Source organism: Caretta caretta, chromosome 22 (genome assembly GCF_965140235.1).
Source record: "Caretta caretta isolate rCarCar2 chromosome 22, rCarCar1.hap1, whole genome shotgun sequence".
NCBI lineage: Eukaryota > Metazoa > Chordata > Testudines > Cheloniidae > Caretta > Caretta caretta.
The window spans coordinates 9,362,127-9,387,557 of NC_134227.1; positions in this window are offsets into that span (position 1 = coordinate 9,362,127).

The window sequence follows — 25,431 nt, forward strand, 5'->3', positions numbered from 1 at the left end:
CAGTATGGCCATTCTTATGTTTATATTCCTCCTTATGGGTCACCTCTGCTGTGATACATACAGAACACTGCTATCTGATAATGCCTAGGTAGGAAGTGGGCTGAGACGTTGCTTAATGATCAGCTTATTAATCTATGAATTGTGTACAAGGCTAGTCTATTCAAAACGTGCCCATTATTATTATTAAAATTGTGAGGACAATTCGGCGGTTGGTGTGCTAAGACCACTTCCTACCATGCTGAACAATATTGTCTCATTGCTTCTTGCTGCTCCCCCATCTGTCTGTCCCCACCTGTTTTCTCTTGTCTTGTACTTCGTAAGCTGTTTGGGTCAGGGACCGTCTTCTTGTTCTGGTTTTATACAACGCTTAGCACAATGGGTTCCTGGTCCACACCTGGGGCTCCTAGGTGCTACTGTGAAACTAAGAATAAAACACTAATATTTATTTATTTATTCATATTACAATAGCACCTAGAGGCCACACCTGAGATCAGGGCCACATTGTACTAGGCGCGTACAGATGCACAATAAGAGACAATCCCTGCCCCCCAAAGCATACAAACTAACTGAGAAATTGCTCTTATCCAGTGCTTCCACATTCCCATTGGTTTGTCTCATTCACCTGTTACATCTTGTGTTTCGAGACTGTCAGTTCTTCATCGCAGGAACTGCATCTTACTTTATGTCCTCTCCGCACATAGCACAATGGGGTCCAGACCTGGTTGGGGCTTTTAGATACTAGTGTAATCAAATTTTTACCACATCATAATAATTGTGGGAATTAGTTGTCACTATTTGCTCAGTTCTTGATAATATCCACTTACACTTTTCAAGTCTTATTTAAGTGCTGAGACAGAGAGAGAAATGGGAAGGGAGGGAGACAAACCGTCTGATTCTGTAGTAAGCAATTTTGTTTGAAGCTTTGATCTCCCTCCTTTCAAGTTCCCGCTTGGTGGCATGCGGATGCACCATCAAGTAACCAATGGATGGATTGTACGCGGGGGGTCTTTCACACTCTGGTAACCATGTGTTTCATTTATCTGTCACCTTTGTTTACTCTCATTTATATACTTAACTAATTTGACTTGACACAATAAGGGCATGACCAGGAGAAGCAAAAGTTAGTTTAAATATTTTATATAATGTTTAAAAGAGAGAGAGAGAGAGAGAGAGAGGTAGCGAATCCTATGTCTTGCTCATTTTTATTAGGAAGAAAGGAGTTGGGGGGGGGAAGGGCATCATTATATCTAGTCTATGCATGAATTCATAATAAACTCCCCAAAGATATATGAAATATCAGTGCATTCACTAATGGGAATTGATTCTGAATTTTATTCATTTTTAACAAGGTTTAATGAAGTTTCCTTGTACGTTGCTCCCATTTGCTCATTAGTCCATTAAGTGCCATTTAATCTGGGAGATGCATGTGGAAGATAACAGCTTGTGATGGGTTTTGTTCAACTCCTCCTCCCTGGCTTTCAGACGGGCTGAGAGAAACTGACAGGTCCCAGTTCCACATGGCGGCCGTCAGTGCCATGTCCTCCGAAATGGCATGAAAGATAAATGGGATCAGTTGGGAGTCAACTGGTTTCATCTGAAGCACTTGTAGCTGATTTGTTTGGAGGGGGATTACGAATTTATAAGGGACATGTGCTGTGTTTATAAGCTTGTGGTTCTTATAAACTGTGTATCCCCTTCTCTAAATGGCTGCTAAGAATTTAGTTAAAAAGCCAGAATCTGGATAAAAGGTTGTCCCATAATTCAGCGTGTTTTCCCTTGTTTTGTTACTCTGGTTACACTGCAGCTTGTTATACTCTAATGGGGCACCAGGTGTTGTTCCCTCATCAATACTGAATGTGGCACGGTTCCACTGTCTCCGGCCTTATGTTTAGATCAAGTCAGTCACTTCTAGCATCCACCGCAAGAGGAAAATGAAGGCTGAAGGGTTCATGTGAGCTGGCAGGTTCTGCTGATGGCCACCTCTCAAGTGACATTCACCTGTATCTCTTCAGTTGCCCTTGATCGAGCTATACCCTGAGCTGCTGTTGGCATGTTGCACAGTAAGGTTCCCTCTTCCACTCAGCTCCATTAGGCCCTGGGTTACCCGGGACACCTTTCTTAGACATGGCAATGCCGCTTCCTCCTCTGAGGAGCTGATGTTACTTTTCCAGGACAGCTTCACAGACAGCTGGCTGTGACTCGCTCCCGCTCCTCCAACCCTGACTGTAGTGGAGCCCAGTCTGTCTGTCAGTTGGATGGTCCTGTCCATTGTAAGTGGTGCATGGACAACTGTGTGCAGGGTGAATTTCACCATTAAGGTAATCTCTCCCATCAGGATGTAGATACTTTTCCATTCAGAGCATGTGTGATTATCCTTAGCCCATGCGACCAAGGGCCCAACCTGCCAGTCAAAATGCATGCATATCCAGTAGCAACAGTCACAGAGGCGTCACTCCCAGATCTTAAATGTAGGGTGAAGGGGGGCAGTCACAGGTGAGTAGGAAGTGGAGGGGGCGCCGCATTTCATACTTCTCACACAGCCTCAGGAAACTTTGTGGTGCTTAATCTAAGGAGCACAGTCAGCCCTTCATACAGGGCATTGCTTCTTTTGCAGGGCTGTGATCGGGGACTCTGACAAGGGAGCAGAGGTTCATGCTGGTTAACCATGCCCCCTTTTTCTGAATCTTCCTCCAATCTCTCTGACCTGCAAACTCTATAAGAACAGGGACATACAGCAAACCTGGTACAACAAATCCTGATTTAATCAGGCCAAAAAACGCCCGGGAACAGTTTATCTGGTGTTGCCGGAAGCTTAGGACCATGACAGTGACAACAAAATTGAGCAGCTTTTCCGTAAATCAGGTACATGCAAATGGCCTGACGACGAATTCTTTGCTTCAAGGTACCTCCACTGACTTCGGATTTCCATGGCAAGCAAGATCGGAATCCAGCTGTCTAGCTGGCAATTTCTATGCTCACTCTCAGTACCTGTGTGGTGCAAGTTAAGTAACAATTGTACATACATTTGTGTATGCAGCTCTGGGCTTCTGCCCTTAAGGAAAATTAGCCCACCAAATCCCACCACCCTTTGGTGGCAGGTGTAGCCACGATGGCCTTTGTTGGTATTTGTAGTTTGTTTGGCCAGACTTCTTCAACAGAAAAATAACTGCATGTTGCAAAGATTCATGCACAAAGTGAGACAGAAACCACAATGCAACTTCAGGACATTGCCTGGGGGTTATTGTGTGGCTCTGAGCTGTTTTCTGGCTAAGGCTTCAAGGCTGAGTTCATTGATCTAAGGCTTTTAGCAAAGCTTAGCACATCAGAACTAGACTACATCTGCCCTAGTGCACGCTATCCTTCTTGGAATTGCTGTCAATGCTGTTTGGATTATAGGTTGGGGAGGGGAGGGGAGAATATCGATGCAGCTGCTGACCCTCAACTCCAATTGTCTGGCGTGATTTGTGAACTCACGAACTGTGACACTGTGCCTTTGTGCACACAGGTAGTCACTATAGTTGTGCAAAACATGGAAATGTCAGTTCTCAGGGGCTCCAGGGGAACCTTTAAAGGGTTTGCTTGCAAAGGGGCTTGGGCTTCAAACTCAGGTGAAACAGCCACATTTTATCTGGTTTTGGTTCATAAACCAAACAGAATTGGAGATTCACATGGTTTTGACTCACAATCATAAAATAGATTCTTGCTTTACCTAACCTTTCGTGTGTATCTAATGCTAATCCAGTAGGGCGGGGGCATTTAAATGTAAAGTCTCCTTGAGGACACTTAGATGCTATAGGGATAAGTGCAATAGGAAACCTGGGAGGAAAGGCCAAAAAATGTTATGACCCAAAAATCCCACACAATTGTTTGGTTTGGGACAATCAATGGTTTTATTTTCAATTTTGACCTTTTGTCTTTAACCCCCCCCACCTTTTTATGGTGTAAATTAAAGTTTGAAACAAAAAATCCCATCACAATGAACAATTGAAACGTTTTCATTTTGAATATGTTGAAATGGGACATTTTGACCATTTCAGAACTTTTATCTTGGCATTTTCCCATGTTGGGAAATTTGTCCAAATTAAGTGGTGATGATTTTTTTTTTTTTTTTGGCAAAAATAAGTTTGGTCCAAAAATTCCCAGCCAGCTCTCATCCTGACCCTTACGACGGTGCGTTTACCACAATGCCACCCTTCCTCTCTAGCAAAGCTCAAAATCAGGTTGGAAGATATGTACTACTCCCTTAGGGGACACGTGCCAACTCGAAAGCCTGCTTGCATTCAGGGGCAGAATCCCAGTCTTAGAGACCAGGGGGCGAGACACAGCTGAGCTCCCGACAGTCCTTTGCTACGGCACCTCATGCACCCTTGGACAAGAGCATTGCTGGCTCTGTAGCACGCCTGGACGATCTGCGCCACCAGGGAGCTGAAAACTACATCCTTTGGGAATAGAAGCATCAGCGGCAAAGAGAGTCGAACACGGTCAGAACATTCAGGAGTTCATCACTGCACCTGCCTCCTGGTCCACTTGACTGTAGGTCCTGGACCAGGCTCCACAGGCTACAGCAACTCATCCAGAATTGCTGCAGCTCTACGCCGGCTTGGTCCGATTTGCTCCCCGTGCTGTGACTGTGGGGGCACAGTTGCAGGCCGTAACTCACGGGGCGCAAGAGTGCCTGAGCCAGCATCTGGCGGGCAGTTTACAATGCTTAGCCTCCCTGGATACAGAAGTCTGGGAGCCGACCCAGGGCCCTGAGGTGAGGTCCTGATGAACTGTGTATTGTAATTGCTCCTGTCCTGAAAAGCTATTCAAAGGAGACACGCTAGTGGTTAGGGTGTGTGTTGGTTTCTCCTTGCCCTGGGCTGCTCCAGTCAGGTCAGTGGAAGGGGTAGGGGTGGGGGATTAAGGTGGGTCACAATCACAGTACCACATCATGCCCCAAGGGGGCACAGGGACTGCCCACACCTTTACGGAGGGTTACACACCTGTCTAGCAATCCCGCCCCAGATTTCACACCGTTCCTGGCAATACACAGCCATGCGAAATGCCTGCATCTTTCACATACAACAAATTAAGTGTCATGACCCATGAAATGACACCTCCCCGCCCCCAGAAAGTGTGTGTTTTACATCCCGGTGACCTGCTGGAATAAAGAAAAATGAATATAATAGAAATAAGGCTCTTCATAAAGGGAACAATGATTCATTTTATTCTAAAAGCTTTTTCTCACACCCCCTTCTCCCTAACCCGCTAGCATCGGAGAGCTATAGAGCTGTTCTGGCACCAGTCCAGTAATTACAGTAATCAGGCGATTTGAAATGTTTTGCAAAGCTTGCGTAGCTTTTATAGGTGAGCTTCATAATACAGCAACTTGGAAGGCCCCTTGCTTTTAACTGAGCTGCCATTTCATTATTAAAATAAGCAGGTACCAAAATGCAGCTTGGTTCTGTATGCTACCCGTTTGCCCCGGTGGGAGATCACGGGTCAGAGACCTGTTTGCCCAAGGGAAAGGCAAATCACATGCCAGGTGCCTGATTCTCAGAAACACAATGGCCTGCAGTCTGTTCCAGCAGAGTAAAAGGGATGGAAATGGCTCCTCGAGAACATCCCTACACATGAGACTTCCCTCACTGGGGTGGAGCTGGAGTAAGGGCTGTAGCTTAGCCTTGCTCATAGTCCTCAATGCAGAGGGCGGTTTGGGTGTAGGTGTGACTAGAATCCCCTGTAGAGTCTCCACTCCTGCTAGGAGCTGGGCAGGTCTCTGGCTGCACCAGAATATGGGGAGCGCTAAGGTGGCTTGAGGCCATCTAAAACCCTCTCCCCACTCGGGCCCAGGAGAATCCAGTCCTGCTGGGGGGAAAGTTACAGGTGGAGACACCAGACTGCACTGTGCAGTTGGGGAGCTGGGTCAGATGCCCGCATCCTTCAACACAGGAAGCACAGGCTTCTACCACTGGAGCTAAAGGAACTCTGCTCTTGGCGATGGTAGCAGCCGTAGTAGGTCTTTTATCTTGCAGGCCTAGCCACCAGAGGGGAAACCCTCGTGTAGAACCAGCCGCAGAATCAGAGAATCAACCCACTCCCTTTTGCTCCTGTCTGTGCCTCGCAAAGGATGGGTACCGCTGAAGACTTGACCCTTGAGTCTAGTCTAATGAAGCAGGGATCAGTTTGAGATCAGGCTAGAGGGATTTCTAAGGTCTGCTTTCCCCGTTTCTTACACTGGTGTAGAGCCGGAACAACCCCACTGAAGTCGATGGAGTCACCCTGGGTGTAAAACAGCTGCAAGTGAGAGAAGAATCAGACCAGGAGAGTCTGGTCTAGGATCTGCTAATTAAGAGGGATCTGAATGTGCATGGAGGGGGGAAGGGCAGTCCCTACGGGTTGGGGGTCTGGGAAAGGAGTCCAATACGGGAAGTGGGAGATAGGGAGACGACAGAATGGGAAGTGGGAAAGGGATCTAACGGGCCCGAGGGAATTAGAGAGGGAATGGAATGGGACATTTGAGGAGAGAGCAGCTGTAGACAGCTGACTCGAACTTGCTGTATACACTAGCCTTCTCCTTATTTTGGAGTGTAAGTAGGAGCCGCTGATGATTAAACATTATTGCCATTTATCATGTCTATTGTGGTAGCACCTACTGGCCACAACCCTGTCAGACTGGCTTGTTCTGGAATGATGCTGTATGAACCAGTAATATAACTAACTCTTATCCAGTGCTTTTTAGCCGTAGGTCACTTTACCAAGCCAGTTGGTATCATTATCCCCATTTTGCAGATGGGGAAACGGAGGCACGGAGTGATGCTGTGACTTGCGCAAGCTCACCCAGCAGGCCAGTGGCAGAGAACCCAGCCTCCTGGATGATGGCTCTTTAGAAGCCCATTATCAATGTAGAGCGACTTATTGCTCCTCTCCAAAATCTAGCCAGGAGAGGTGATTAATCCACAACCTGTAATTAGCTGCTCACATGGTTAAAGAGAGTCTGTAATACCATACGCTGTGCCATGCTACCTGACAAAGGAAAGTCCCTGCCCCAAGGAGCTCCCGGGAAGACTATGTGTGCCTCCGACTGACTCACATGGGAGTGGATCGACAGATGTGAGTGGTTTTTATCTCCTTACTGATAGAGCCACTTAAAAAAAAAGTTATTTAGGGGGAAAAGCATTAAAAAGAATCACTTTTGATTCTTAAGTAATGGAGCCGGAGCCTGAATCCCGCTCATCGTTTTAAACTGCTGACTCATTTACCACTTGAAATGAATTGAGGGCTGGTAAAGGGTTTATAGAAGATTTCATTAAATATGTGTTGAGCTGGCTTTAGATGGAAATTGTTATAAAAACTGGTGCTGGTGCAAACAGCCAAGTGTTTCGGTTTATTACCGAGATATTTTACTCCTGCCTGTGATCATTAGCCCATTGAAATGCGCAAGGCCAAAATAATCTGTATTGTGGCCCATAATTGCTGTCACTCCATGTGTGTCTGCCTTGAGAGCTGAGCAGTGCACTGTTGGCCTGTTCTCCAGAATGGCATTGGGCTCGGCAGGTTTGATGTATTCAGCCTGAAACCTGGCAGTGCTTTTCCTTGCATTATGACTCAGTGCGGAGGTTTATGCCTAGAATAATGCATGGGCCAAGAGCGATCGCAGGGATGTAATTCCACTGAGGTAACTAGGGTGATGCAATGCGCTGCCAATGAAATGGAGATGTGGCCAGTGGGAGGAGCAGAGAGGGAAAGAATACAGTACAAGGCACTGGACACCAGAGGGAAGATGATGGTTGCAAAGCAGTGCCCTTTAATCACATAAAGCATTGCTCCCAGTGTCCAGTGCAGATATTATAGTACGGGGATGTGAGAGGCAGGGGCGGGAGACAGGGTGCTGGCTGACAGATCCCTGGGGACAGGCAGCATGAAGAAGCAGGGCTTGAGCTGCTCTGTTTAGAAGATGGGGGATCACTAAGGGAGGGGAAGGGAGCTAGGCCATTCGTGGGGTGCAGCTGCAGCCAAAGAGTGACTCCTTAGAGCAGAGGAGGGAGCAGAGGTCAGAGGGAGTGAGTGGGATTATTGGGAGAGATGAGGACACGGAGACTGGCAGTGGCCTTGCAGATGAGGAGAGCAATTATTTTAGTGCAAACGGGAGGTGGGGAGCCAGTGCAGGGGGAGGGGTTCTGGATGGGGGTGATGTGAGAGTGTTTGAATTGATGGGTCAGAAAGTGTGATGACATATGACTGATATGTCCTGAGTGCTGACACATCACACGCATGCTACGAGCAGGCCTGCTGTCTCTCATTCATGCTGCGAGCCAGCCCTTTGCATCTGCTGCACGCTGCAGGCCGGTTCGTTCCATCTCACACGTGCTGCGAGCCAGCCCGTTGCAAGTCCTGCAAACTGACCCATTAGTCTCTTCTGCGTGATGCAAACCGAACTCATGCACCTTGTCTGCCGTAAGGTGGTAAGGCAAGTGTGAGATATTATAGGATGTGTTTAATTATGTGTCCATTTAGTTATCAGTTAAGTACAGGCTGCAGATTTATCAGCTACCCTGGCTTGATATTATGGATCAGTGGTACGGAGATTCACCTTGATCACGTGCGTGTGAAGTGCCATCATCCAGGAGACTGGAAGCTCTGGTTCTGCATCCCTTCTCTCCCTCACCTGAGATACACACCCAGAACTTCAGGGAATTCCCCATAAACCTGGGACAGAGTGAAGACCATTTCCTCCTGTCTCCATCCTATTAACCGCAGAAATTTGCCACCACAGGAGAACGAGCTCCTGGCCCATTCATAAATCCCTGGCTGTGCTCCAGGACATCAGCAGAGCTCTGTGGCTGAGGTACAGCCTCAGGCTCTCGTGGCTTTCCTCTATTTTTGTCTCGTGCAGTGGGCAATCTTCTCTCAAGGACAACAGCATTGTTCATAAACTATGCATCGGTCAGGCTAGCACTTAATGGAGAAATAACCATTTGTTAACAGAATATTAAATGTTTAACAGTCCATTAGTGTAAATTCTGTGTGGAGATTTTATTTTGTAGTGGGGAATATTTTCCTGTGTGCGCTACCCAGATAAATACTTAGTATCTACATTCACAATTACCCAGGATCTTTTGATCTCACTAAAGAACCAGTTAGGATCCCTTTTAAGCTAATGCAATTACTGCTGAAATGTCATGGCTAATTACAGAGGGACTGGTCCTGCTGCGCTCTGAACGGACTCAGTTTCCACTGGACCTGATTTTGTAGATCACCTTGACTTCAAATGGAGCCTGGGGGTGCTCAGCTTGTTCACTTTAATGTGCACTGAGAACGCTCAGTGCCTCTTGGAAGATGCTTAGTGCTTGGTATCAGGCACTGGATAGTTACAGGTAAAATGAATATGTACCTTCCTACAGGCCAGTGGAAGGAAAGATTAGATCAGTTACGGTCTGAATAACTTATATTCCTATTATGGACAAAGAGACCTTGTTTGCTGGACCTTCTTTTGGTTCACACGCTAGACTTGTATTCAGGACACCCAGTTTCCATTCCCAACCATGTCACAGTTATTCTTTGTGATCTTAAGCAAGTCACCGATGACTGAGCTAGCTACACTGATTTATACCTGCTGAAGCTCTGCTCTTTAAATCCAGGTTCCAGAAGAGCCCTCAGTAGGAACCCTAACAACTGAGGCCCTATATGGGGTATCATGACGTATACCCTGACCACTGCTTTCAACGGAGTCCCCAGACTGCTTTTTCTTTCACCTGGCTGGCACCCTCTCTATCCCCACTGCGTTGCTGCCGGCTGAGCTGCACTTGGCTGCTATACGGAGGAAGTAAAAGTAAGGTGTTTCAGGAGGAAAAGTTATAATGGACATGAATAAACCTTTCAATTTGATTGGTGCAAAAAAGGCCTCCTGCTGTCACTTCCTGGCCAACTGGAAATTAAACCCTAGCAGTCAGTGCTGACTTGCAGAGCGCCATCCAGATGAACTGCTGGGAGGGAATGGCAACATATGTCTGCGGCCTCCAAGGGTAATTTCTCAGTGGATTTGCCATCACAGTGGGTAAATTGGGGATACCAAGGCATTTCGACACCTCCATGAGCAGGACAGAAAAGGGGTAAAATTACTTCCCCCAAAACGTCTCCTACTTCTGCCCCGCCTGAAAGAAGTAAATAACAACAATTTAAGATTGATAACTAGGCTGGAATAAGGACTGCAGCATTCCTAGAAGCACCAGGCCTGATCTCCAGGGGTGTAAATCATTATTGACTGCAGTGGTGCTAAGCTGATTTACACCAGCTGTGGATCTGGCCCATTGCCTTCAATGGATCTGTGTTAATTTGCACCACCTGGGGAGTTGGCCCATTGTTGTCACCTCTTTCTTTATTAATTCAGCCGTTCTTCCTATTCTTTCACTAGGAGGGGGAAAACCATGAGACACCAGAGTCATATCATGCAGGTAAAGCAACAGGAATGGTGTGCAAATGAACTGGTTTTTCAAGATCAGGACAACGTGCCCGTTCCCTCAGGCTAAGCGCAGATGTGGTTCCATTATAACATGATCACTACAGTTAAAACAACTGTACCCGCATTTATCATATTGATGGAATGCAACATGCTCTATTGCCCTGGGAGGCAGTCTGTGAGTGCATTATTTATGTGCCGGAATCCCTCTCAACTATTTTCGACTTGCTTTGTAAATGCTTCTGTGTATGCAGGAAGAGGTCCATCTGCGGGAGAAGAGAAAGGTCTGTCTAGGCACTTCTGGCTTGCTCACCAACATGATATTTAGGTACCAATAATGCATGATCTCAGTGTTTATCCGGTTTCACAATTTCATAGCGTTTAAGGCTATGAACACCTAGTCTGACCTCTTGTATAGCACAGGCCATTACATTTCACCCAATTACCCCTGTATTGCATCCAATATCTTGAATTAAATTAGAGCATTGCAGGCTTCAGAAGACTAAACTGTTTCATGCTGCAGTTTGGCCAGATGCCAGCCAACGCTGGAGGTCCCCGCAATGGTGCGGAATTGATTAGCTGAGGTAAACCCAGCTGATCCCAGCAGGTGAACCACGCCCCATGCTGCAGAGGAAGGCAAAATATCCCCCGGGTCCCTGTCAATCTGACCGGGGTGAAAATTCCTTCTCAGCTGCAGATCTGGTGATCAATTTGATCCTGAGCACGTGAGCAAGATGGCAGCCAGGCAAATCTGCAAAAGAGGATTCTCTGTACCACTTCAAAGCACTCCCGCTGGTGTCCTGTCTCCAGCTGTGGCCAACCCCTGAGGCTGCAGAGGAAAGTGTGTGGGGGGAAAGCACAGAATACATCTAGCCAGGTATGCGTTGGAGAACAATAACATTCCTTCCTGACTCCTTCAAGAGACTGGCTAAAGCTGTGAAGCATGAGATTGGATCATAGTCATGGTCCTCGCGCAGGACTTGAAGCAATTGGAGAATGCTGAGGGCAATGCAGAGCTTCCTTTTCTCCTATGGCCCAGGAAGGAAGGGAAAGAGCAGGTGAATTCACAGATCCCCAGGTGAGAAGGCACCACTACAACCATTGAGCAGATGCAAGCTGTACAATTTTTCCCAGATGCTGAATTGAAGCATATTTTTCAGACAGGTCTAATTTTGTTTTAAAGACTCCAGGCACTGGTGAGTCCAACCCTGTTCCGCACCATCCCTGGTCAGCTGTTCCAATGTTTAATTACCCTCACTATGAGGAAATTGGGTCTTTATTTCAAGGTTGAACTTGTCTAACTTCAACTTCCAGCTTCTGGATCTTGTTCTGCCTTTGTCAGCATGATTAAAAAGGCCCCACTATGAGATCTCTTTTCCAAGTGTAAGTGCCTAGATCCAGTGCTCAAGTCACCTCTTCACCTTCTCTTTGATAAGATGAATAAATTGAGCTGCTTAAGCCTCACAACGTAAGACCTGTCCTTCAGCCCCCAAATCTTTTTTGTGACCCTTCCTTTCAACTCCCTCAAGTTTTTCCCACATCCTTCGTGAAGAGTGGACACAGTGGTCTAGTTAGAGCTCATCAGGAATTTTCCAACAAAATGTTTGTTTGTTTGTTTTGACCGAAAAGGCCAAGACACCAAAATGTTTCATATAAATGGATTGGTTTTGAGGAAACCTATATCAGGAAGCATGGATTTCTGGTAGAGAAAAAGAGCCCCTAAGACAGCCAATAGCCCAGAGATTAGGGCCCTCATCTGGGAGGTGGATGGTGCAGATTCCAGTCCCTGATTTCCCTGTTCAATACAAGAATGATGGGTCTAAAAGCCAGGAATGGGTTTGTGTCCTACAGAGAAAAGGTGCTTCAAGGAAGAAAATTCAATGAATAGCGGAGCAAAGAGTGGGCAAAAGCTGGGGTTTGCAAGAGACATAGGCACCCAACTTTCAATAGGATTTGGGTACCAAATTTCCTTAGGTTCCTGTGAAAAAAGAAAGACCGAGACTAGAAAAGGAGCAGATCCTGTTTGGAAAAGTACAGCTGCTGTTGTGAAATGTTAACTGCACATGGAGACTGGGTTCAAACTGCTGAGCCTGTCTGATGTCAAAATACAGTGGATATCTCTGACCTAATTCAACCTGATATGCTTTGTATAAAGGGAAAGGCATCTGGCAGGATTTGCCTGTCTTAAGTGTTAATGGAGGACTGACCCAAGGAGATTAAAACCTTTCCTCACGAACAGTGTCCTGAGATCTTTATTGCTCATGGACAGTAGAAAGGACATGTCACATACAGCAAAAAGTACAGCGGTCAATTTACCTCAGGAGTAGAAAAAGGTGAACTGTCATAATGAGTCTGACTGTCTGAACTGGTTGAAAAATGGGGGGGGTGTGTGTGAAGGAAGCATGGAAAATTGTCTCAATTTTTCACTGAAAATTTGAACATTACTGTCCATCTGTAGTCACTATGCCACTGAGAGAGGCCATTGGTTTCCTGTGCACTGTATTTTGCACAGCGTGCCTCTGGAGACAGCATCCATTTTGTTCTCTGAGCTGCCTTGAAATGTTACAGCGAAGAGTTTTACCACACACTCACAATGCCCTTTCCTGGAGACCTTACATTGGTTCTTTCTTGTGGCTGATTTTATCCTAATCATAAAATAAAAGTCATTCTGCCTAAGAGCAGCTGGTGCCTGGGAAAACACAGCCCTATTCCTTTAAGGTGCTGGCAATATCCTAAGGCATAATAACAAAGCCAAATAGAAGGTCCAGGGTGGAATTTATGGTGAGAGATAAATCCCAGTAGAGCCACTAATTACGACACTCATCTGGTGAGTGGGAGATCTAGGTTTAACACCCTCCCACACACACACACATAGTGAGCAAAGCAAAAGCAAGGATTTGAACCTTGGTCTCCCACAGCCCAGGTGGGACCAGTCTCACCACTGGCTAGTCTGTGGGAAAAAAATATCCAAGATCTTGGGGTCATTCCACTGTAGAACAGGAAATGTTTGAAACTTGGAGCGCAACAGGAAAATCGTTCTTCATTCAACTCTACGTGGGACTCAGGCGATTGGAGTGGTGCACTGGTGGCTTCACGCAGGGTCTTTGCCGTGTCACCTTATGGGTGAGCTTTCGCATTTCCTGTAAGCATCAAGCACTGACCGCTGCCAGAGGTGCAAATGCTGAAGATCTCACTTGGGTCCTACCACATTGGCTTCCGTGGGAGTTTGGCTGGACCAAAGGGCCTTCAGGGTCTTAGCCTGAGAGGCAAGATACCAGATTTCATAGACGAACTATTGAAAATCCTGGCTCAGATCACCAGCACCTGTAAATCAGCACAGGTCCTCTGTAGCAATGCTGAGTTACACCAGCTAAGGATCTACTTCCTTAGGTTCCTCTTCTCCCTGCTGGCAATGACCTGTGCTCTAGCAACCCGTTGCTTACTGACAGCATTCACAGCGGGGCCAAGGGCTCTTTCTCCCAAGCCGGGAGTGATCAGAAATTCTCGCAGCTGCTTTGATTAGATGGCAGTCAGTTGTTTTTAAAAAGGAACCAATGCCTTGCTTCACCTGTCCTGAACTTTGCAGTCTGAAAAGACAAGTGGGACTGGTTGAGTTTTCATTTATTGAAACCTTTTGATTCTTTCTGGACACCTACCTCGAACAATAAATATATCTGCTCATGTCCCTGTAGTCCAGTTAATGCAACAAAACATGACAAGCTTCCAGCCTCTGTTATAGAAAAGCCTTGGCTTGTAATAACCCTGCCTCACCCGCTCCTCTGACTGAAGTACAAGAACTTATAAGCAACACATTTGAAGATCCCACAAAACAGCGTGGCTGCACTGAATGGAGAATGTGGGATCGGTGGGTGACAATTCTTTTAACCTAAGCCATGACAGCTCAGCATTGTTGGAATGCACAGTCTAAGGAACAGACGGGTTAGCAGCAGCAGAATTTCAGCTGCTTCCATTGCTTTCTTGGTCCAACAAAGAGGAGCTGAAGCAGAAGGGGCAGACTTCTCATTAAGGAGGGTTTGTCTCCAACATCATCTTCGTTATGAAAGGTCCTGAAAATATTGCCCTTGGCAACAGAGCATCCAGTGTGGTTGGCTCAACACTTTTGTCCCCTGTGGAGTGCGTTTTTTGTTGCTGGGAGATGTTGAGTCCTGGCCTGATGGAGCCACCAAAGCAGCAGAAGCCCTCCTCCCCCTCCATCAGAGCCCAGAACTCGACTGATTATGGGGGACAAAGAATTGGTGGGGCTGGAGTGGCTGTCATAGAATCATAGAATCATAGAATATAAGGGTTGGAAGGGACCCCAGAAGGTCATCTAGTCCAACCCCCTGCTCGAAGCAGGACCAAATCCCAGTTAAATCATCCCAGCCAGGGCTTTGTCAAGCCTGACCTTAAAAACCTCTAAGGAAGGAGATTCTACCACCTCCCTAGGTAACGCATTCCAGTGTTTCACCACCCTCTTAGTGAAAAAGTTTTTCCTAATATCCAATCTAAACCTCCCCCACTGCAACTTGAGACCATTACTCCTCGTTCTGTCATCTGCTACCATTGAGAACAGTCTAGAGCCATCCTCTTTGGAACCCCCTTTCAGGTAGTTGAAAGCAGCTATCAAATCCCCCCTCATTCTTCTCTTCTGCAGGCTAAACAATCCCAGCTCCCTCAGCCTCTCCTCATAACTCATGTGTTCCAGACCCCTAATCATTTTTGTTGCCCTTCGCTGGACTCTCTCCAATTTATCCACATCCTTCTTGTAGTGTGGGGCCCAAAACTGGACACAGTACTCCAGATGAGGCCTCACCAATGTCGAATAGAGGGGAACGATCACGTCCCTCGATCTGCTCGCTATGCCCCTACTTATACATCCCAAAATGCCACTGGCCTTCTTGGCAACAAGGGCACACTGCTGACTCATATCCAGCTTCTCGTCCACTGTCACCCCTAGGTCCTTTTCCGCAGAACTGCTGCCTAGCCATTCTGTCCCTAGTCTGTAGCGGTGCATGGGATTCTTCCGTCCTAAGTGCAGGACCCTGCACTTATCCTTATTGAACCTCATCAGATTTCTTTTGGCCCAATCCTCCAATTTGTCTAGGTCCTTCTGTATCCTATCCCTCCCCTCCAGCGTATCTACCACTCCTCCCAATTTAGTATCATCCGCAAATTTGCTGAGAGTGCAATCCACACCATCCTCCAGATCATTTATGAAGATATTGAACAAAACCGGCCCCAGGACCGACCCTTGGGGCACTCCACTTGATACCGGCTGCCAACTAGACATGGAACCATTGATAACTACCCGTTGAGCCCGACAATCTAGCCAGCTTTCTACCCACCTTATAGTGCATTCTTCCAGCCCATACTTCCTTAACTTGCTGACAAGAATACTGTGGGAGACCGTGTCAAAAGCTTTGCTAAAGTCAAGAAACAATACATCCACTGCTTTCCCTTCATTCACAGAACCAGTAATCTCATCATAAAAGGCGATTAGATTAGTCAGGCATGACCTTCCCTTGGTGAATCCATGCTGGCTGTTCCTGATCACTTTCCTCTCATGCAAGTGCCTGTCTGAGCCTCTCTGTTTAACTAGTGGAGGTGCAATGCAAGCAGGATCATAAGCTTGCATGTATCTCAAAATCGACCTGAAGCGATTTACCTGTCAAAATGGTGGTAATGGGGTACACTGCTCTGTGACACTCCTCCCGCTCCCGCAATGCAACACCTTTCACATGTGACTACATAAAAATCCTTTTTCCTTCCCAGTGTCCCCTTGTGCCTTCAGGGCTGCTGGATGTATTTCTGGAATCATCCTCTGATTTGGCCCTTCTCAATATCATACCCACCCACTGTCCCTCTACAGATACACCGAGGGCCTTTCTCACCAGTATCCCTGTTGACAAATGATATGAGCTTTCCAAGACTGGTGAAGGTCGCTCTGAGCCTGCTGAAGGCTTTCTTGGTTCCATAACAGCACTTGTAGTATCAAAATGCAGGGTCTAAAAAGGGCGGAGCACTTTATGCCTCCATCCCTGGACCAGCAGGTTAGCATGGGAACCGACAAGCAAATGTCAGAAGCATCTGTGGGATGCGAGTAGAAGGTGGTTCTCTATTAGAGTGACCATTTATTTCAAGGAACTATGGGGCAACTATGATCAGGAAAAGGTCAGATCTGATATTGAGAAGGCACCGCTCCCCAAGGTGCAAAGTCCAGTGTTGCTATCACAGCACACGGTCATTTGTGTGACTGTTGTTTCAAACCATACTTCTTATCTGATCAGCTGGACCTGTTCCAAAGCCCATCTCCATAGCTGGGAGTCCTCCCATGAATATGTAACTGGGGCAAAACCTCTGTATATTTGCTGAAGGCCTAGGAGATGCAGGTTGAAATCCCTGCTCTGCCTCATTCAGGGGAGATGCTTTTGTTAACCACAGATCCCCTCTGAACCAAGCAGAGAAGGGACTTGAACCTGGATCTTTCACCAAGAAGGCCAGTTGACTAACCACCAGGTTACAGAGCTCAAATAAATAAGATGCTCAGTTTCTCATTCTCTTTCTAAACGAATATGTCTCCCTGAAACTTTTTGGCATCAGTGAAATGAAATGTTGCTGAAAATGCCGACAAACTCTATATATGGGTCTCAGCAGACAGCAATTAAGAGATATCTCTTAAAACACAGGGGAGGTGGGTCACCCTGGCACGTATGTGGCTGCAAAGAGTTCTGTAACACTTTGCTTTTGATGTCTCCTTCCAAACCATGGCACTCTGCAAAGCAGAGATTGCGCCTGTGATCCGTCTTGTAACAGGGTTTTATCACAAAACCCATTAGCCCTCTTTAATACCATTTCAGGGGTGGACAGGACCGTGGCACCGGTCAGCTCCTGGAGACTAACAAACTGTGGCACTAAAAAGCACTTGCTTTAATATCTTCCCGTTTCATCTGATTAATGTCTGAATAGCAGCAGGCCACTCTGCTTTACGACCTAGCAATGGCTCATTAAAGATACATCGGCCTGATGAGAACTGAGCTGGCATCTTATGCAAAGGCTGCCATTAGAGGTTGAGAGATCCATCCTATACTGACACCATGCATGGAGGGGGCCTACGTGCTGCCAGTGTTGTGGGAAGCCTGGAGAAATCCCAAAAGAGTCTCATGAGATTTCAGCTGCATGGTGCTCCAAGAGGCACTTACTGAGGTCTGGGCCCTGTTGTGCTAGGTGCTGGACAAACACAGAGTAAGAGACAGTCCCCCAAAGAGCTTATACTCTAAATAGACAAGACATACAGGGTAGAAGTGAAGTTGTGGAACAGCCTTCCAGTACGAGTAGTGGGGGCAAAAATCAAACTGGTTTGAAGATGGCACTTGATATATTTATGAATCGGATTATATGACAGGGTTGCTTGCAATATCGTGGTCCTGGACTTGATGACTCATGAGGTCCCTTCCAGTCCTGTGTTCATATGCTATTATCCCCATTTTACAGAGGGGTAACTGAGGCACAGAGAGATTGAATTGCTTGCCCAAAGGTCACAGAGGAAGGGAGCGGTAGAACGAGCGGTAGAACTCCCAGCTTGAGCCAACATACCCATGCTAGCTCTGATCGAGCTAGCATGCTAAAAATAGAAGTGTACCCCTGGCAGAATGGGTAGTGGGAGGGGGTAGTCATCTGAGTATGTACCTATGGTCTCAGATAGGATTGTTGAGTTAACCCACCACGGTAGCTACACTTCTATTTATAACATGCAAGCTTGAATGGCGCTAGCATGGGCATATCTGCACCTTCCAGCTCTAGTGTAAGGGCCTCAGCCACAAAGCCAGCCTTCCTCTGAAAATTGGGTTTGGGTTTTGAATATGACCTGAACCTTAAACTTTCCAGATGAGTTTGGACCTCCTTGAGATAACCCAACCCAACCGAGCTGGAACTGGAGGTTCTGGGTTGGCTCCTCTGTAACAATGATGGCTGCCTCTCAAGGGCTGGGTGAGGATCACGGGTCCATGTTTGTGCAGTGCTTGGAAAACGTTTTGTGCTGCTCATTATTTAAGGGCACTGTATCCCGTTTGACTCTCGTTGACTAAAGAGACTGGACCAAGCCACCTGTCCCTTCTTGTTACATCTTTGTGTTTATTTATAGGCACTTCTCATGTTTCCCCTCAGCCAGTTTCTCCTTCAGGCTGTCCCTGTTTGCTTCCCTTAACCTCTCCTTACATGGGTCATAGTCTCCAAAGCTTGTGTCATGTGTGGAGCCCTTCTCTGGATTCCTTCCAGTTTCTCAATAGATATTTAAAAATAAAAACTGGCAAATAAGCTGGACTCCTTCAATGTGTATTAAAAAAACATAACAAGCTAGAGGCAGATTATGCCCTTTTTGCATCATTCCATTCACTCCAGGGCATGGACCTCTCTCAGCATCTCATTGAACGCTTTTGGAACACTTGAATATTCAGAGGGATTAAAAAAAAAAAGGTTTCAAGTTAACAGGATTTCCTTTTAAATTACAAACTGATGCACACTCAGGACCATAATTTGTTTCTGTGGTTGCTGGAGGCCAGGAAGTATGTCAAGTGTTATAGCTCAGGTATTCAGGATGCAGATGTTGAGATGAAATGTAGCCTACAAATGATATGCATATTAATGGGTGGCTTATGGGACAAACCTGTGGTTCATGGTGCATTCAATAGATCTGGCTGTCCGTGAGGCCCTTGCGTTCCGCTCATTCTCCAAATAGCCACACTGTCATTGCAAAGAGACTGGGGGTCGGTAAAAGTAACACTAAAGACAACTAAACACACATGCTTTCCTTATATTACTGTCATGTAACCAAGGGCTGTAGTTGCCATGGGTTTGCTTTGTAATTGCCAGGGAACAGGGAGGGGCGGTCTGTGAGATAACAATATTGCCAGCCCCAAGTGCTTAGAAACCATACACAGGCCTCAAAGTCATGAGATTGGTTTATATATCATGAGGTAAAAACAATAATCAATTTTGGGCTCCTTTTCTTTTCCTTTTGCTCTCTGAGCCTTTAAGGGTCACTCTAGTCACGTTTTCAAGACTTTCTCGGCAACCAGGGGGGCTAGAAATGGCCTTTTTAAAATGAAAGCTGAGATTCTCACCTAATCACATGCCTCCAGGAGCTGGGCCTTTATGAAACACACTAAATATTGTGAGCCTCATGAAAAAAATCCCAAGAGTTGGCCACGCTGCGATTGTGAGTGGAGTGTCAGGAAGATGAGAGTGGATCTCCCATTGCCTAGGACTTTGAGACTCCATTATTTTGAAGATCAAATGCCCACAACATTTTAATGATGTCTTGTAATTTCCTCCAGGACACATGATCTAGACTGGACTAACTCTGCCATTGCCTCGTGCCTGCTGCTGCTCAAGATGAGGAGAAGGGGAGTATGTGGTTTAAGTAAAAGACATTGCCCTGTAATTCTGCTGGAAGGGGCCTGATCCAAAGACAATTGAAATCAGTGGGAGTTTTTCCACTGACTTTAATGGACTTTGGATCAAGCCCTGAATCTGGAAACTAGCCAAGTTTTATAATCCATGGTGGGTTTTTATTTTCCTTCACTGGCATATGGGTTTCCCCTTCACCTCCTGTCCTAAAATGCTACCAAAATGTAAAACATAGGCTCAGAGCATGTGAGCAAGACTCTCCTTAGTGGCTGGCCCTGGGCTCTACAGTAGACTGCAGCTTATTCACAGCTAAGGTCTTAAGGGTCTGGATCCTGTGTTTGCTCTGTGTTTGTACAGCACCTAGCACAAAAGGGGTCCTGATACATGAATGGGGCTCCTAGGTGCTATAGAAATGCAAATAGCAGGAGTAGTAATAATAATTAAGCAGACGTTCCTTTGACACGAGTCACTGAGGCCTGTGCATTTTGTGCTGAAGAACCTGGGTTCAGTGCCCACTCACAATAGGAGTCTGTGTGTGTCTCTGGTTTGTTACAAAAAAATGTTGCGTGATATTAAACAGCTGCCTTAGAATCATAGACTATCAGGGTTGGAAGGGACCTCAGGAGGTCATCTAGTCCAACCCCCTGCTCAAAGCCGGACCGATCCCCGACTAAATCATGCCTTGTTCCACCCCAGAAGTGTCTGAGTTTGAGAAACAGGTAAAGAAATTCCCACGTGTACACACAGTCCGTAAATGGCTTTGGGATGAAAGGTGCCAGGTGAAAAGTTACCTACGTTAAGTCTATTAGAATTAACGTGAAAGTTCTGATTTTTCAGTGTATTTTAGAGAAAATTCCAAGGTGAACGTATGTTTTTAAATCACGCTTAGTGTTGCTGGGGGGCGGGGGTCTGACTGATGTCCTTGGAGAGCAGAGAAACTGAAAAAGAAGACGAGCACATGCAACTGCTCCAGGGTTAAGGGGCCCAGGGCTTCCAACCTCCCTGCCACAGAGCTGGGGGCTTTGGGACCCATGGCTTTAACTGGGGCTCGGCTCCCCACTCTGCAGCAGTGAGCCTGGAAGCCCTGAGAACCCTGGCTCAGTCCAGGGATTTGCCCAAAAACATGCAGGAAGCCTGTAGCAGGGCTGGGAATTGACATTTCTGGAGTACCGTACCCCACATGACCACCTACTTTCATGGGTATCGTTAAAAAGGAAGCCGCTGACACCCACCACCACGTCCCAAGATCTGCAGAATTTCACTGCTGATTGCCGTGTGGCTGGGAATGCTTGCCCTAGCCTGGGAATATTTTCCTGTTGTTTCACCCTCCCTCCATCTAGACAACACGTCATGTCTCTATGTCCCTGTGTAGAATCTCAGGAAGCAGGCCAGGCTGCAAACTCCTTTCACTTTTAAGAGCTCTTGGTTACTTCTGCAGTTCTGAAAAGAAAGCTCATTTGGCAGGTGTAGCCAAATAGCAAAACAACTGCTGTCCATCTGCTCCTTTGCTCAGGCTTGTATTTTTAATTGTATCTTCAGGACACAGACTCCGCTCCGAGCCCCACTAGAAGTGAATCATTTAAATAAGAAGTTGATTTCTTCATAGCCTCTTTCCCCAGTCCGATGTCGTCCACGGTTCTTGCATTTTTCTACGCATGGGGCCACAATCAAAAAAAGAAAAAGGCCACCAAGCTGTTGAGTCGCGGGCATGGAACACCATTGAAAAGCACAGCCGCTTGGTTTTGCTGCTCCCTGGGGTAGCCAGTTCAAATCCCAGGATTTCTGATTTCACAAAAGGAAAGTAAAAGAACAAATGCATATAAATACATGCTGGAGGTTTGGATTTCCTGGCATTGTCAGGCGGTGGCTACAGATGGAGCTGCTCCTCATGAGGGTTCAGAAGAACCAGAGAAATCTGTCTAATTTATTCCGAGATACAAAGCTGACAAAATATGTGTGAACAGCGGGGGGTAATTTGTCTAGCACGATCTGTTCTGTTGATCCCATCTGAGTGGTGGATGACGCAGCAGGGGGTTAACTGCGTTGCTGGTTTTGGAAAGAACAAGGTGGCTGGAGCAAGGGAACAGCAGCAGGGCTCCAGGGTTCACTTTCTGATCCTTGGGCAAATCACTGCCGTTCTGTAAAATGAGGATACCCTTTCTGCCATACAGGGGTGTTGTGGGCACTGTTCCCTCTAAGCTGTGCGTGTATGTTTGCGCACACAGATCTTAAACCCTGAGCACATGGCGAAACATTGCGCACGCAAAAAATGAAATACTACATCGAAATATCATTTACGGGTGACTTTTGACATTGTTTGCCCACCATCTATCAACACAACCAGATTCTACCAGCTGGCAAGGGGGGGAAGGGATAATGAATAATGTATAAGCATTTTACTTGCTTGGGCGCATTTGCCTCATGGAGCACAAATTTGAACTCTGCTTCAAAAATTTGCACAGAAGAAATTTTTTGCACACACGGCCTGTCAAAAATTAGAGGGAACGTTGGCTGTGGGTAGGGTTGGCTGGAATACAATAATTCCATTTCAGGAAAAAAACTTCGGGGGTTCAGAATTAGTTTTCATTCTAAAGTGGAATGAGACCTTTCCAATTTTTTTGTGAAAGCCAGAGAGACAGCTGCCAGCCCACCACTAGCCTGAGAGGTGAAGCCAGGACCTGAGCCTGGCTCTCCCATAGCACCCCCCTACCATAACAACCAAGCTGTATAGTCAGTCTAGTGGTTGCTGCCCAATGTAAAGGGCACTGGGCTAAGATATGGGTGGTGCAGTTTCAAGTACCTACTCTGCAGCAGTGACTTGATCTGGGTCTCCTATGCCCAAACCTGGGACCTCTGGAGCTTAGTGCATGAGCCTCTACAGCATGAACTAAAAGGCAACTGGTTTTTAGCTAAGGCTGTAGAGCAAACTCATTAATATCTCTCTCTCTCTCTCGTTCGTGTATCTTGGTGCCACTAGATGGGACAGAACACCACACCCAGGAGGTGTGCGGGTTACAAAAGCATGGGGCTCATGGGCTATTTCTGAGCACTTTGAGATTCTTGGATGAGAGGTGCTTCACTTGTTGGTAGATCCATGCAGCATCCGCCATCCCACATCCCATACAATGGTGGTTAGCTCTGAGTACAAGAAGTAGCTGATGTTTATGACAGAAACCCAATGACAAAGAGACAGATCTAGCTCAAATGCACCAAGCTCCACTTATGAATACCTGGAGATATCTTCCACCAGTATTCCTGACCCTAAAAAAAGCCAACATTTAACCCCTTGGCTACAAGCTTCTTCTTCAGTAGCGACCTGTTCACTACACAACGTTCAAGGAGGCATTCACCCTCCTATTCACCCTCCTGTGGGAGCCGTTCCCAGCATGCTGTCCTGGTAGCTAGTCCTTTACATCTGGCAGAGACAAACAACTTCAGCCCTAAAGTGGCCATTTCATATCTGACTGCTACAAATTGCATCTCCTTCCTTTCTAGGTGGTGAATGTTTTGAGCTCCTAGGATATTTCCCACTCCTTTTCTAGGAGATATGCCTTCCTCAAACACAAGTTATTGGGCTCAATACAGAGGTCACTGGGTGTAACTTAATGACCTGCGTTAGGCAGGAGATCAGATAGATGATTTAAATAACCCTTCTGGCCTTAAACTCTGTGAATCTATGGTTTTCCCTTCTAGTTATTCGTGAAGACGGGACACATATTCACAAGGACTGTCATTGCATGAGTCGTTACTAATTCCCCCTGACACGCATCGCAAGTAGCTGTGCCTCTCAATGTCGGGTCAAGAAGATGTAAGACAACAAGCACTGCACTGATCTATCCATTACAGAGGGCAACTTTCATCAATGCACATTGGTAGAAGGGGGAAGCCGTAAGAGCCTGGTGGTTGTAGTAGGAACAGGGCCTAAATTTGTTCCCCCAGTGTCTGTTGCTTTTGTCTGCAGGCCAAATGGATTGTGGGAGTGCCCTTACGTGCTTCAATTAACTGTTTTGGGGCAACTCCATATGTTAGCGCATTAGTTACAGGTGTTAACCCCGTTTCATTTTGGTTTTTTACTTTGAAATAATTTTGTATTCACTCTCCTGCGATCAAGTCGCAGCTTCTGTCTCCTAATGAGCTCTCTGAACTGGTCTGTGTTTTCTTTCATTTCATTTACCAATTTAGTGAAAATACTGGTTGCTACTTCTCACTCCTGTGCACTTACTTTTCCCGTTCTGACAGGCACCCGTCCGGGTCTCAGTTTAAGTCTAACTGGAACCTGGCTTTTATTGTAAGGTGGGGGTTGCACTGCAGTGGCCCCCCGTTTCATTTTTTAATTTTGCTAGGGCCACCTTTTTTCATCTCTGTCCCCATTCTTCAGGCACAGGGGAGCTACCTGAAGCCTGCTGTTGACCACCAATATTTATAAGAGGAGACCCCACATATAGTTTTTTGTAAGTTCCTTACAGCTGTTTCCAATGTTTCATTCTGTTCCTGTGCCCTACTGTCTCTGGACGGAGTGCCATCCTGTGAGGGGAGCGGGAGCATTCCAGGGCCCTGTGGCCTCTCCTACTTCTTTTAACTCTTTGTTTCTGTTACTTGCCCCACCAATTTTGTGGTGTATTGTCTTAACCATTTAACAGCCATGATTATAATTTGCAATATTTTACTTTTTAAGGCCACAGTTTCTGCCCTAGCCTTACAGATTCTGTTCCATGTTTCTTCCCCACTATATATTTTTAAATTCATATGGACCTCTTTTGCTAGCCTTATTGTCCATACCTTATTAAACTATGTGGGGATTCACAGGGAGTTCCTTAACTCATGGCTTTCTGTCATGTTAGATCGCAATTCCCACAGAGGACAGCTCGCTTACTTAACCAGATCAGCGGTTGTGGCACCAGTGTGGTTAGATGTTGATAGTACTCTGTAGAGTTGATTGTACAGCAGAAGAGAAGAGTGAGGGGGGATTTGATCGCAGCCTTCAACTACCTGAAGGGGGGTTCCAAAGAGGATGGAGCTGGGCTGTTCTCAGTGGTGGCAGATGACAGAACAAGGAGCAAATGGTCTCAAGTTGCAGTGGGAGAGGTCTAGGTTGGATATTAGGAAACACTATTTCACTAGGAGGGTGGTGAAACACTGGATGGGTTACCTAGGGATGTGGTGGAATCTCCATCTTAGAGGATTTTAAGGTCAGGCTTGACAAAGCCCTGGCTGGGATGATTTAGTTGGGGTTGGTCCTGCTTTGAGCAGGGGGTTGGACTAGATGACCTCCTGAGGTCTCTTCCAACCCTAATCTTCTATGATTCTATGATACTCTAGTAGATTATAGAGACTGTTTGTAAAAGCTGCCATCAGAATTTATTTTCCACCAAAATAAAGATCTTCATGAAAATCATTGCGATCAAATTTCTTAATTTTTGATGAAAATTTTCCATTTAATAACCTTGTTCTGTTTCAGTGGGAAAAAACAACTTGTATTTGTTTACTCTTCCCTCCAGTGGGAAAAAAGTAAAAATGTGAGAGAAAGTGGTTTTGTTTCAAATTCTTTGGTGAAAAAAAATTTGAATGAATGGGAAAAAAATCAT